The sequence below is a fragment of the Thermobia domestica genome, chromosome 13 (assembly GCF_964235325.1).
Source record: "Thermobia domestica chromosome 13, izTheDome1.hap1.1, whole genome shotgun sequence".
Classification (NCBI taxonomy): Eukaryota; Metazoa; Arthropoda; class Insecta; order Zygentoma; family Lepismatidae; genus Thermobia; species Thermobia domestica.
The window spans coordinates 17,322,317-17,335,213 of NC_137466.1; the positions used below are offsets into that span (position 1 = coordinate 17,322,317).

At 35.8% G+C, this 12,897-nt stretch overlaps 1 protein-coding gene across 2 annotated transcripts in view; it reads left to right on the forward strand.

Moving 5' to 3' along the window:
- Positions 1–12,897, forward strand: part of LOC145669140 (pancreatic lipase-related protein 2-like) — a 198,965-nt gene that overhangs the window by 137,778 nt on the left and 48,290 nt on the right. The window lies entirely within an intron of this gene.

Genomic DNA, 12,897 nt, shown 5'->3' on the forward strand with positions numbered 1-12,897 from the left:
AACATTACATCAGTTGAGCAAAGTCAATCCTGATGACCCAAAAGTAACTGTAGTAGATTCCAATATTCCATTTTCTCCCTTTGTAAAAGATTTAGGCTTAGTAATAGATCAGGGGCTTAGCTGTATTCAATATATGGTAGCTCTCTCTCCACTCAAAATACGACGGCAATTCCGAAAATACAGAACTAATCTATACGCTTTTCTCTCAATTACAGAAAATCTCAGGATATACTGCCGGTACTTAATGAAAACAATATCCTAACCTTGTCCCAAAGACGATATCTCCGGTACTTGTTTACTATATAAAATAAATTCACATAAAACACCACCTTACTTGCATTATAAATTAACATGTAGATCAGAGATTCACCGTTACAATACCCGAGGAAGTAATAAACTGAATATGCCGCGGCATTGTTTATAAATAATAGAGATGGCATTTTCAATTTCGGCAGCAGGAATCTGGAACTCTCTACCAAAGTCAATCACTGACAAACCATACAATTCATTTAAATCATCACTCCAAACATTATTATTTAGAGGCCAGAGACAAAGCATTGGCACACATGAAAGGTTTACTACAATACGAGAATGGACTGAAATTGGTATGAAATTGGAATAACGGTATGAGTACAGTTTCTTTTTTTTTCATTTACTGAGTGTTTTGTTTATCCTTACTATTATTGAACGTATCACGCTATGTTATTTGTATCTTTTTTTCTTTGTAATGATGACAAGGGTTGGATGGCAGAGCAGCCTCTGGCTGAACTTCGCCCGCTGAAATAAAGAGCAATTCAATTCAGTTCAAAAAATAAATAAATGCAAATTATAGTATAAGAGTAAACATAAAACACAACAACTGAACAGCTCAAAGAGAACTTTTTGTTCACATTCCGGAAGCTCCATCCTGAATGAGACTTTAATTTTACTACTTAGAATTTATTTTTTCCACTTCAGTCGGAACCAAACTATAGCATTTGGCTCGTCTTCCATACAGTCTTTCGCATATGATAATTCAAATGTGTTAATAAAATTAGGAAATATTCATCTCATAATTTGCATGAGTAGAATTCAATGTTAGCTCAATAAGGATATAAAAAGAATTGAATTTTAGCAGGAAATTTATGTAGACCAAAGTAATATCAAAAGTGTAAACTACTAATACAGAAATAGTATATATTTATGTTTTTGAATATTATTCTAACCCGTTTCTAAAATAAATAATAGTCAAGAAAAGTGTATGTATTAAGAAGGATACAAATGCGAATTTCTTAATAGAACACATAAAATCTTATAATAGATTACTAATAAATTAGAGCGTTACATTGCGCTGAGCTCATGATTTCGTGAATATATTGGGAGTCTGTCAAATTACGTATTCTAGAGAAATATGGTTGCTCATTAAGTAGAAAACTTTAGTTCCTTTCGAAATTTTGGATTTTTGAAATGGAGGTTCATAATGCAAAATGTAGTGCAGTTCAAATGTAATGGAATTCAAAATTGAACTACAGAGTTAGAACGAAATAATAAAACCAGTTGATTATTTCTTGTTTCATAGAACCAGAAAACTGAATTTACCAGTGTCACTTCTTCAATTAATAGCACTTTAGAGTAAATCAGTGAAGTTACTAAGTGTTCATTCTATTTAGGTTAGGTAAAATCGAATACAGCATTTTTAGATCTTTCGAGTAAGCATGTTCTCATTTTTATGAAATTTAATTTATGTAAATAATAATAATAATAATAATAATAATAGTAATAAAGGGAAATTGATGTTTTAATAAATGTAGCTATCGCTTCTTTTGTGACAAATGCAGATAGTTTTACAATCAGTCAAAAACACGAACTTTACGTGTTTGGTTAAAAATGCAGGTTAGTTTCTGATCGTGGACACAGAGTATCCGTTTCATTCGGATCCTAGACTTATCTCTCTAAATCAGATAAATTCACTTTTCTTTGAAGCTTTTTTTTAATAGCCAGAGGAATAAAGATGTAAAATGTCACATTTTTTGAACAAATGCAACACTTATAAAATGTGATATATTCTTAGTTAGTTAAGGAATAACGATATGGCTTATGGTTTATTACGAATTAGCTTCTTGTGTGTAGACGATATTTCCAGAGTTTGAAAGATAAGTTAGAATAAAGAGCCATTCCCGTTTACCACTGAAAACCTCCACAACTATATAGAAAATTGACATCGACTAACCAGCATAGGATTTTGTACGAAAAAAAAAGATACCTTAATCATTAAGCTGAGTCAACGCTTTTGAAAATTATCGCATGTTGAATTTAACATTAGAGTATAAGGCCAGAAGTACTTTTTTTCGATTTTAAAAGAACGGTAAGAGATAGAAACGCAGTTCTTAGGAAATTTCCAAGAGACAATATCAAGGCACATCCAATGGTACTATAACGGGTTTCCGAAAAGTTCCGGAACATTGCTTAAATCAGGATGGAATTTGCGGCACTTGTTTGAAAGTAAACTTATCTACACAAAACCAGTTCCAACACTTATGACGGCAGTTATATGTTCTGTGTTAGCAAGAAAACTCTCAGACATTCATTGGTTACGAAATACAACCTTAATGTAGCCGAGCATTACTAGTGAAAGCGAAAATGGAATCAAGACACTGCAAAACAACAAAATACATTCTTTACGTGTTGATTGACTGTCAAAACCTGAATCTGGAAGTATCGTTGAACATTGCTACCAATGTCGTAATGATTTCCCTACAACTCTGACCTGTGTGCACGTGATGGTTGTCATTTGCTGTCTGTCCTATGGACGTTACATGAACTTAGGTAGCCAGATAGCATGGGAGTTCTTACAAGAACACTTTCCAAACTCTGGATTACCTCTTTACGTAGAAGACGACGTTCGTGATGGAGAGAGTGGCGAATGATACTCGTTACACCAGTGTTTCTCAAAGTGTGGGTTGCGACCCATTGGTGAGTCGCGGACCGTTTTTAGTGGGTCGCGAGAAGTTTTTTCCCTTTAATTGTGAAAATTTTATTTTGATGCAGAATCATATATTGTGAAGTACAATTCAGAAAACAATGAGTTGAAAACTAAGTGGTTACTCAGAGCCCTGCCCTATTATACGGTCAGTAGAGATACTGGGTTAGGGCGGAAAGAGAGTAGGTGAGTCAAAATCTTTCACTGGGTAGGGCATTGGTCGGGAGCAGTGTTAGCTCTGTGTTACCTTTCTATGGGAACACTTTAACCTTTTTGCGCATGTGTACAATTTCATATGATACTTAGAAATTTACATTACACTTGCTCGATCGTCACCGACTGATATTCACGTACCGACAGGGCCACTATATTCATAAATTTACATTACAATTTAGTTTGAAAGTGAGGTATTTACGACAGACCCAAAAGAAACGAATTAAATTTTGATTTATATAAAGTTAAGCATCGAGCTCTACTTTGTAACGTTCGTCGTTCGGGATGTTTATATCATCTCCAATAAATTCCATGTTAATCACTCGTACGAACTGTTATTGAACGAACTGGAATTAGAGATATAATTTACAAAATTTAATTGCTTTAAAACACATCACCATTACGTAATATCTCAATGTGCATTTGAATAAAAGTAAGTGGGCCACAAAATTCTTTTTGTTATTTAATGTGGGTCGCGATAACAAGTTTGAGAACCACTGCGTTATACTGTTTTGACAAATCCCACATCTCGATGCTACTACGCTTTTATGACAAGATAACAATTACCTTGCTCTGCGATCGTTCATCATATTAACTGTGTATCTCTTTAGTTAGTGTATGGATTCGTTTTACCGCTTTCTTGCACATATCATAATTGTTTTGACTTAAAAATTTTCTTTCAAACGTACGCTTACAGCAAATACTGGATCACGTTATCCAATTTGGATTTTGTCTTAATGTTTGAACTGGCTTTTAGTAGATAAGTCTACTTTCGAACAAGGTTAGGAAGTTACCTCCCGATTTAAAGAATGTTCCGAGCTTTCATGAAAACCTGGCCTAGTACCATTAGATGTGCCTTGATATTGTCTCTTGGAAACTTTCTAAGAATTGCGTTTCTATCTCTTATCGTTCTTTTAAAATCGAAGAAAAGTGCTTCTGACCATATACTAAAATATTAAATTCAACATGCGATAATTTTCGAAAGCGTTGACTCAGCTTGATGATTAAGGTATTATTTTCTTCAGTTTGAAAAGCTACGTTGATTAGTGGATGTCAATTTTCTATACGGCTGTGGGGGTTTTTAGTGGAAAATGGAAATGACTCTTTTAAACTTCGTATTTACAGCAGATTTTGGTAGTTTTCCCCTCTACATTTTGTGTGTAATTTCATGTGGTAAATCACAAGCTATGATGGTTTGAAACAGAATAATGCTACAAATGATAATAGATTCAATGTGAAAAAAGTTCTAAAAGTCCCGAAGTATTCTTACGTTAGTAGAAGCATTACTTATTTAATTATTTTAGATGACAATAAAATAAAATCTTTAATTTAACCATCAGCTTATATGTTCTTTTGACTAAGGGAAACGGATGCCTAAGAATCATGAAAAAGTGTATAGTATAAGGATGTGGAAGGAGACGATAGAATCTCGGAAAATTCTCGAGCACGCCACAACACTCACATGGCCGAATCAAAAACCTCTTGCCGAAGATGAGCGCTCTACCAGTCAGTCACTTAATTGTTCGTCAATCAACACGGCTAATCCATGATACTGGAAAAAATTACAACTTAAAAAATTTAAAGTGAGTAATAATTGAGTGATTCGGGCCAACACAGTCCTAAGCACCACTTCCGTTGAAATTGAATTAACAGCTGGAAACGGTTGGGATCAAACCAAGAAGAAGCATGTACAGGATTCCTATGGTCAGGAAAGTCAGGGAAGTCAGGGAAAACTCAGGGAAAATGGTGAAGATCAGCGAAATTAAGGAAAAAAGACTGAAAATCAGGGAAAGTCAGAGAAATTTCATAAAATATATTTTTTTCTAACATTAATTGTACACCAATTTCAGCTTAGCCAACCATTAATGATCACAATATGGGACGTTGTTCAGATTTTTATGGGTGGTAAGTGGAATGTACGTATGAGCAATTGATTATTATTTGTCTTTGTAGAATAAATGTTCTCATATATAAATATTCACTGTTATTTATTTCTTACTTATATATCAACGTCATCCGACACCTGTCATGAAAATCAGGGAATTTCCTGCCAAAGGCCAGGGAAAGTCAGGAAAATAGATTTCTTCAAATCAGTAGGAACCCTGATGTAGGTAGGTTAATTATGAAGCTGTACCTACAGATGGCAGAGGTGTCATTGCATTGAATTGCATGGGAATGATAAACTTTTTTTTTTTTTTAATTTACTCGAAAATTAGAATATGTAGCATACCATTTTATTACCCCAAGCCGATCAATGCTTAAAGATGTTCTCCCTAGCTAATTAAGCGAGTTGAGGAATGTTAATGATGATAAATTTAATAATAATGATGATAAAATAAAAAGTTTAAATTAAGTAGTTAAATAGATGTTAGCAGCGGCTTCAAGATATCTAACCTACGCCTGTATCCTTCTTGCTTTTAGAGTTGTTCTCTCTCACACACACCTACACGTTTGCATAATAGAATCGTTTGAAAAATCTGTGTACAAATTAAAACTACAATGCTGTCGGGACAAATCTGTTTTATTTTCCAACGTAGTCTTCTTTGACGTTAATACACTTTGTCCATCGATGGTCCAGCTTGGCAATCTCTTGAGAATAATAAGATTTTCTAATCCAGCAAAATAGGTATGGGTTTCTATAATGACACCTTCATTTGACTCAAATCGTTTTCTCGCCAGCCACTTTTTTTCATCCGGAAACAAGAAATAGTCCCATGGGACCAAATCTGGGGAATAGGGTGCATTGTGAACAAGTTGGAATCGAAACTTGATAAATTGTCCGGCAACAATGTCGCATTAGTGAACAAGTGCATTGCTTTGATAAAACAGCACGTTTTTGTGAGCCAAGCGGACGTTTGTTTGGCAATTCGAATTTCACACGGTCCAGTAACAATGCATATGATTGCCTGTTATTGTTCTACCCTTTTTCAAATAGCCAATCAAGATCATGCTTTGCAAGTCCCAAAATATAGTTGCTATCACCTTCTCGGCTGAAGAAACTGTTTTCGCGCCATCTTTGGAGCAGATTCCTCGCCTACAGCCTATTGTTTCTACTGTTATTTATTCTCTAGATGTGTTATAATTTATACATGTTTCGTCCACAGTAACGAGACGAAACATAAAATTCTGTCGATTCTGTCGAAACAGCTGCAAATTGTCCTCGGAACATCTCACACGATTCCGTTTCTGGTAGACTGTGACCAATCATGGTATCCGACTAGCAGGTAGCTTTCTCATATTCAAATTTTCATGCAAAATGTAATGTGCCCACTTAGTCGAGACGCTCATGGCACTAGCAGTTTCACGCAACTTACACTTCTCCCATCCATAATTATATCATAGATTTTGTCAATATTTTCTGGAGTGTTTGCTCAACAGGTTGTCCAGCTTGTTCTGTGTCACTTGTGTTCATACGGTCACTTCGAAAGTTTTGAAACCTCTTACACGCTGTTCTAATTCTCTGTATAGATTTACCATAACTTTTATCGAGTTTCTTCTTAGTCTGCTTAGGCTATTTACATTTCAAAAAATAACATTTTATCAAAACACGAAATTTTCTCTCTTCCATTGTCTTGTAAATCCCACATTTTATTTGCTCCAAACATACACCAAGCACACAACACTAGTCTGATTTGGCTGTAACTTGCCCTGTATTCCTCAAAACGACGCTCCAAATTGAGAATAGACTTAGTATCCATTAGTTATGACATGTATCTGAGTTTGCACAAACTTCTCTAACCGCTCTCGTACATGTATAAATGAACATATTTCTATCACCCACAAAACAAAAATTAATGTTTTCGAACATGCAATTCAACTGATTACTTTTGTGATGGAGAGATGAGCATTTTTTCCTGATACAACATTAAGATCAGAACTTCCAGTGATACAAATAGCGAAAACATTTAAGCAACACTGTTTCACTAGTAGCCAAAGTACTTTTCATATGTGGACAAAGATAAAAAGATATATAAATTATACAAAAACACTATTACAACTAATTGATCAAATTTGAAGGTGTCAACACCAACCATTGCCACTTCATACTCTTGTGATAGAACAAAATGTTGATACTTCCAACACTATATGAGATTGTTGCAATAGTTTCTGTTCTTTTTGCCATAATCATTCATTTAATCTCATTGAAACCTCTTTCATCTTTCATGAAGTTATCATACGAATGCAACTGGCACAAATATAGATATTCCATTTAAAATGTTACAGATTTGATTTTTACTCTTGAGTTACCTTTATTTCGTTACTCAATGACCTAATATACAGTATTTTAACAATTATCCTAAGACTGTCATCAAGTTTCAGCTTGTTCTTAAAGGTAAATGTGAATTCCCTACATCTCCTATAATTCCATTTCCAGTCCATTCGATATAATTTGTCGTTTCTGACAGTTGCTTTCCTCTGTTTTTCCTTCCTGTACGTGATCATAACAATATAACAATTAGGCAAGAAGAACTGTTTCTATGGCAATAGCAACCTTCAGCCAATTATAGTGGCTCATTTCTCTCGCTCTGTAATGGTAAACATTCCACACTTTCCGCGCGTTGCCAATTTGAATAAAAACAAGTGCACATTGTTTTAGTCGAATGTCAATTTGAATAGTGGATCTGGTGGTTATTGAGAGCATTCTTTTCAGTTTTCTTTTGTGTCATTCAATTTTATAAAATTGAGATTTACTTGCAGTAATTTTGTGTTTCAATACCCGACGCAAAAGCTAGCAACACAGCATTGAGCACCACGTGCGCGCAGCGAGCTGTCAGAAAGAACAAGTAATACCAATTGCAGTATATATGTTCTTTAAATTCTGGAGCTAGAAACGCTACTTTAAATCTGTAAGGAAACACTGAAAATGTATAATAACTGACATAAAACAATCAGTATATCTAGTAGTGTCGGCTATTAATTCTAGATTGCACGGGAGAAACAGTAAAAGTCAGAAATTGGCCAAAATGAGATAAGTCAAAATTGGAGATCTGTGTATCATGCTCCACCCCCGTTAACATGGTATAAGTCAATTCAAAACGTGAGTTGAATAATTGTTTCTTAGTACTGTTAGTATAAGTGATTCATACTTATGCTTGGTAAAATGAAAAATCGCTTCTGAAAACCTGTTTTTTTTTTTTTTTTTTGACTTATACTGTTTCTCCCGCGCAATCTAGAATTATACATTTTCATTTTTCTTTTCTTTATCAGAAATTTAAAGTATCAATTGTAGGTACAGAATTAAAAAAAAAAGATATGGAAGATGGAATTATAATATAACCGCTACCAGGTTATAGAAGTATTTTTTGTGGACGCTCTGTATGTTTCGTAAAGACAGTGATCATTTTTTCGATTTATACTATATTCTGCGACGCAAATAAGTTCTTTCTTCGGTGGGAATTGTTTCCTTCCCACGCAACTGGACAAAGAAGTCTCTCATTGTTTTTTCATATATATATTTAAACATTTCAGTGGTGAGAACATTTCAGTGAGTGACGAATCTTCTCAGTGTTTCTCCCTGACTTATTATATGCACAGTATATATTTTGCAGTTATTTGGAACTGAATTAAGTGCTTTCTTTAATCGCTTATGGAAATATTGCAGTAGTTTAGAGAAATACTAGCTGACCAGATGTTCAAGTGACCAAAGTGACGCCAGTCACATTGCTTTTGCAGTTCCTTGTCTTTACTTTCTCACGCCCGAGTTTTTGCAATGTCTCGTGCATCGTGGCCAGTAGACTAATATTAACATAAATACTTTTTCCGTATTCTATTTGTATGTGCATACAGGTGAGTTAACTGAGTGGTTTTTGGAACGAACTGCCAACACTCTTCAGTCAACCATTGCACCTCGTAGCCTGAACTTTTGAACGCGGAGAGTTTGACTCCGGTATTGTGTGCAGCCACCATGCACGTTGCGTCGGGAATTAAGTATGATTTTGTGTTAAGGGGCACAAGCTATTAGCCGGCGAAGGACGTTTTCTTACGGCTAGTCCCTAACTAGTGAAATCTCAGGTTCCTATACCTTGTGCGTACCTGTCAGTTAGAAACGCGCCCTTCAACATTAACATTCTACTTTGGAGACTTTTTTTTTTTTATTTTACTGAAGACTCATCTTAACTCTTCAGGATCGTTTCGCGCAGCAACTGGATTTCTACATGGGATTGTTCGGCAACTTTTCCCCCGAGTGCGTCAATGGTGTGAGAGAAGCATTCTATATAAAGGGCTACAGAGTATTAAAAAGGCAAAGTGTGATTTTAGTAATGAAGATTATTATACATATTCTGTGTTAAGTGTTGTGTTCATTCCTCTTCGCTATTTTTCTTATATAATAGTATTCTAATAAATAAGTATAGTGTTATTTAATCCAGTGTGTTTCCGTTGTTTGTGTGAATGATGTATGGAGCGTTATGGTCTGGATGACCGTCTGATCGTCCGTGAGGTTTTCGGGACGAGACATCCGAACCTCTCGGTGCCTAATGCTCATCTCATCATTGAAATCGACGAGCGATTTGGAAACAATTTGTAACCCCTTCTTGGAGAGGTCCTTCATCGTCCTATCCAGGTAAGTTCAGGTCTCAGCAGAATGCTTACTGGCAGGACCACGGAGGACAGAACCACGAACACCGAACTCAAGTTGGTTACAATAAAAGATATAGAGAACTCAAATTACTTGAAAGAAGAAGTTGAAACCATGGCAACAGCTACTAGATAGATAATACGGTAATTAAAATACTGATATATAAGATCACTGACATTTAACGCAATAGAGGTAACAAAAATTTTATTTACATGTTCTATTTAGCATGAACACAGAAGTTCGTCTAAGGCAGAAGATAACTACGAAAATCGTAATTTTTTTACTTCTCAGTAAATCATTAGATCAATATATATTTATCACAGTGAAAAACACGAACATATATGTAAACAAGAATTTTAACAAAAAAAATCGATCAAAAGATTGCGATCTTGGCCAATAATTAGCCCTTGGATCAGGGGCCACAAAATTTTTGAACGGCCCCTAAATCGAGTTTTCATATTTTCTAAGGTATAAGCACATCATACTGAGTTATGTGATAATTTGGGTTTGGTTACATTATATGTAGTTCTTCACACATAATGCCTACAAGAAATTTTTTGTTGAAATATATTTTATGTTTTGGTCCAATTAGTTTTTGGATCAGGGACCACAAAAATTTTTAACGATCCCTAAATCGAGTTTTCATATTTTCTATAGAATAAGCACATCATACTGAGTTAAGTGATAGTTTGGGTTTGGCTACACTATATGTAGTTCTCCATATATAAGACCCACAAGAAAATTTTGATTGAAATATATTGGCTTTTCGGACCAGGGCCCACAAAATCTTTGAAGGACCCCTAAATCTAGTTTTCGTATTTTCTACGGAATAAGCACATCATACTGACAAGCAGATGGTACAACATCAGAACTCGAGTTGTGAAATAAGAATTATATATTCTTAAAGAGCAATAAGTAGTTAGTTAATTATCAAGTTACTAGGCAGTCAGCCAATAGGGAAAAAGTGATGGAACTTCAAAGATAATATGGGGTCTATGGCAAACACAAAAAGAAAGCGTTTCTGCTGTCTCTCCTATGCATTTGGGAAGGTGAGATAGCAATTCAAATGACATGTTCAAGCCATACAGTTCATGTGGAGAGTAGAAAGGATCGAATGATCCAAGCAAAAAGAGTTTGTACAATGTGCACATCAAGGACTTGTCACGGTGCCAGATGTTCGTTTCCTGCGAAAGTACGATTGTGTCAGATCGGAGCTTGAGCAAAGTTCTTGTGAGGACGGAGAAAGTGCACGTCCAGGGGCTGCACTAATCCTGTGCATCCAGCAGGGATCAGTTTCTTCGTGAACGTGACATTCTCAGGAACAAATTTGTTGGAAAGCTCGTTGTCTTTCTTTAAGGTTCATGAGTCCAGCAAGAGATAGATATTCTTCCTGTTGTTTGGAATGCTGTTCCAGAACACTTTCATAAAACTTCGCAAGCTGTGCTTTCAACTAGGAATTCGAGTCGAGTTTCGAGCTGAGTCAAAGGTAGTTTTCTCGATTCGAGTTCCGAGACGAGTTAGTTTTTGAGAGCGAGTTTCGAGCTGAGTCGAGTTTGATATGTGGCTCGTTTAGCTCGTTTTAGCTCGTTTTGAAATCATGGCCTGATTAAACTGGAAAGCGAAAGCCATTAGAAATGTAAGCCCTAATATGGAATACTTTTAGTGTTGCTCACGAGAGGGGACACGCTTGCATCTCATCTCGTCTCGATAACGAGACCATAATAGATTTTTATAAAGAGACAGCCTCAAATGTCGTGAGCACCAATTTAAGTATGTACTGTAGTTCTTAACATCGAGGCTGACACCTGCAGGGTCGAATTTCTGAACCTAAGCAAAAGCCCAATCAAGGTAGTGATGTCAACCGGTTCGGCTCGGTTCAACTGAGCGAACAGCTAGAGCCGGCTCTGTTGGGATGAGCCATCGGCTCGGTTCAATTGAGCCGATGGCCTGAGCCGGCTCGGTCGGGATGAGCCGCCGACTCGGTTCGGTTCGGCTTAGGTGAGCCATCGGCTTTTGCCGGTTCGGTTGGGTGAGGTGTTGGCTCGGCTCACTTCTCGGTTCGGCTTGATAGTAGATGAGCTGTGAGGCGAGCCACTCGAGCCATTGACAACTTTAAACCCGGGCTGAGCACCGCGGTCTTTCAGATAACTGCTACCTACAGAACAGAAAAATAACAGGGTTGCCGGAGTATTCAGGCCTATACATTATGGGTCTCATGTAACCCCTCTTTAATCAAATTGATGTCGGTATCAATTTATCTACTGGTATACACTTTTATACTATAGCCTGTTGAAGCAGCTCTCACATTATGAATACTCGTAATTAATTAATACGTAAAATTTACCACATTTTCCAATATTTATCATATATATCTCGAATTACCCCCTCCAACCATAATTATCAACATTAAATCTCCTTATCTTTATATGTGTGACTGTGTAGAGCTGTGTTGAAATGGCTCCCATTATGAATTATTAATAAAAAGGATAATTCAAAATTGATCACTTTTTTGAATATCTTATCATAGGCTATATGGAGAAATTACTAATTTTTCAGTAGTAACATATTGCTTTATTAGTCTGTTTTTCTGTTAGTATCAATCATTATAAAGAATTCTAGTGACGAAATCATACTTAACTTTAAATTATCTTCATAATACTCTTTTGTAATATTCCTATATTGTCTTTAGCTGTGTAATTTTCCTGTAGTATTTTTAATTCCTCATATTTAGAATTTCTTGCGAGAAGAATAATTGTCATCTAGTTCCTAGAGGTGTATGTTATATTTATTGATCTAGAAAAGGCTTTTGACCGCGTGAATTGGGAATTGTTGTTGGGAGTTCTAACGAAGATAGGGTTGGAATGGAAAGATAGAAGACTTATAAGAAACTTATACATGAACCAACAAGTAAGTGTTAGGATAGGGAAAGAAGACTCCGATTGTATATCCATCGCAATGGAGGTCATATTGAGCATATGCTGTAATGTCAACTCTGACAGGTGTCCAAATTTGAACAGGTCATAACTCCTACACAAATAAAGATATCGCAAAACGGATTACACAGGTATATTCGTCAGAGAAAGGTTGTGTAAAACGATATGCGACATGGCCCCTTTTCCATTTAAAAAATGTAACCTAAATCTAATAT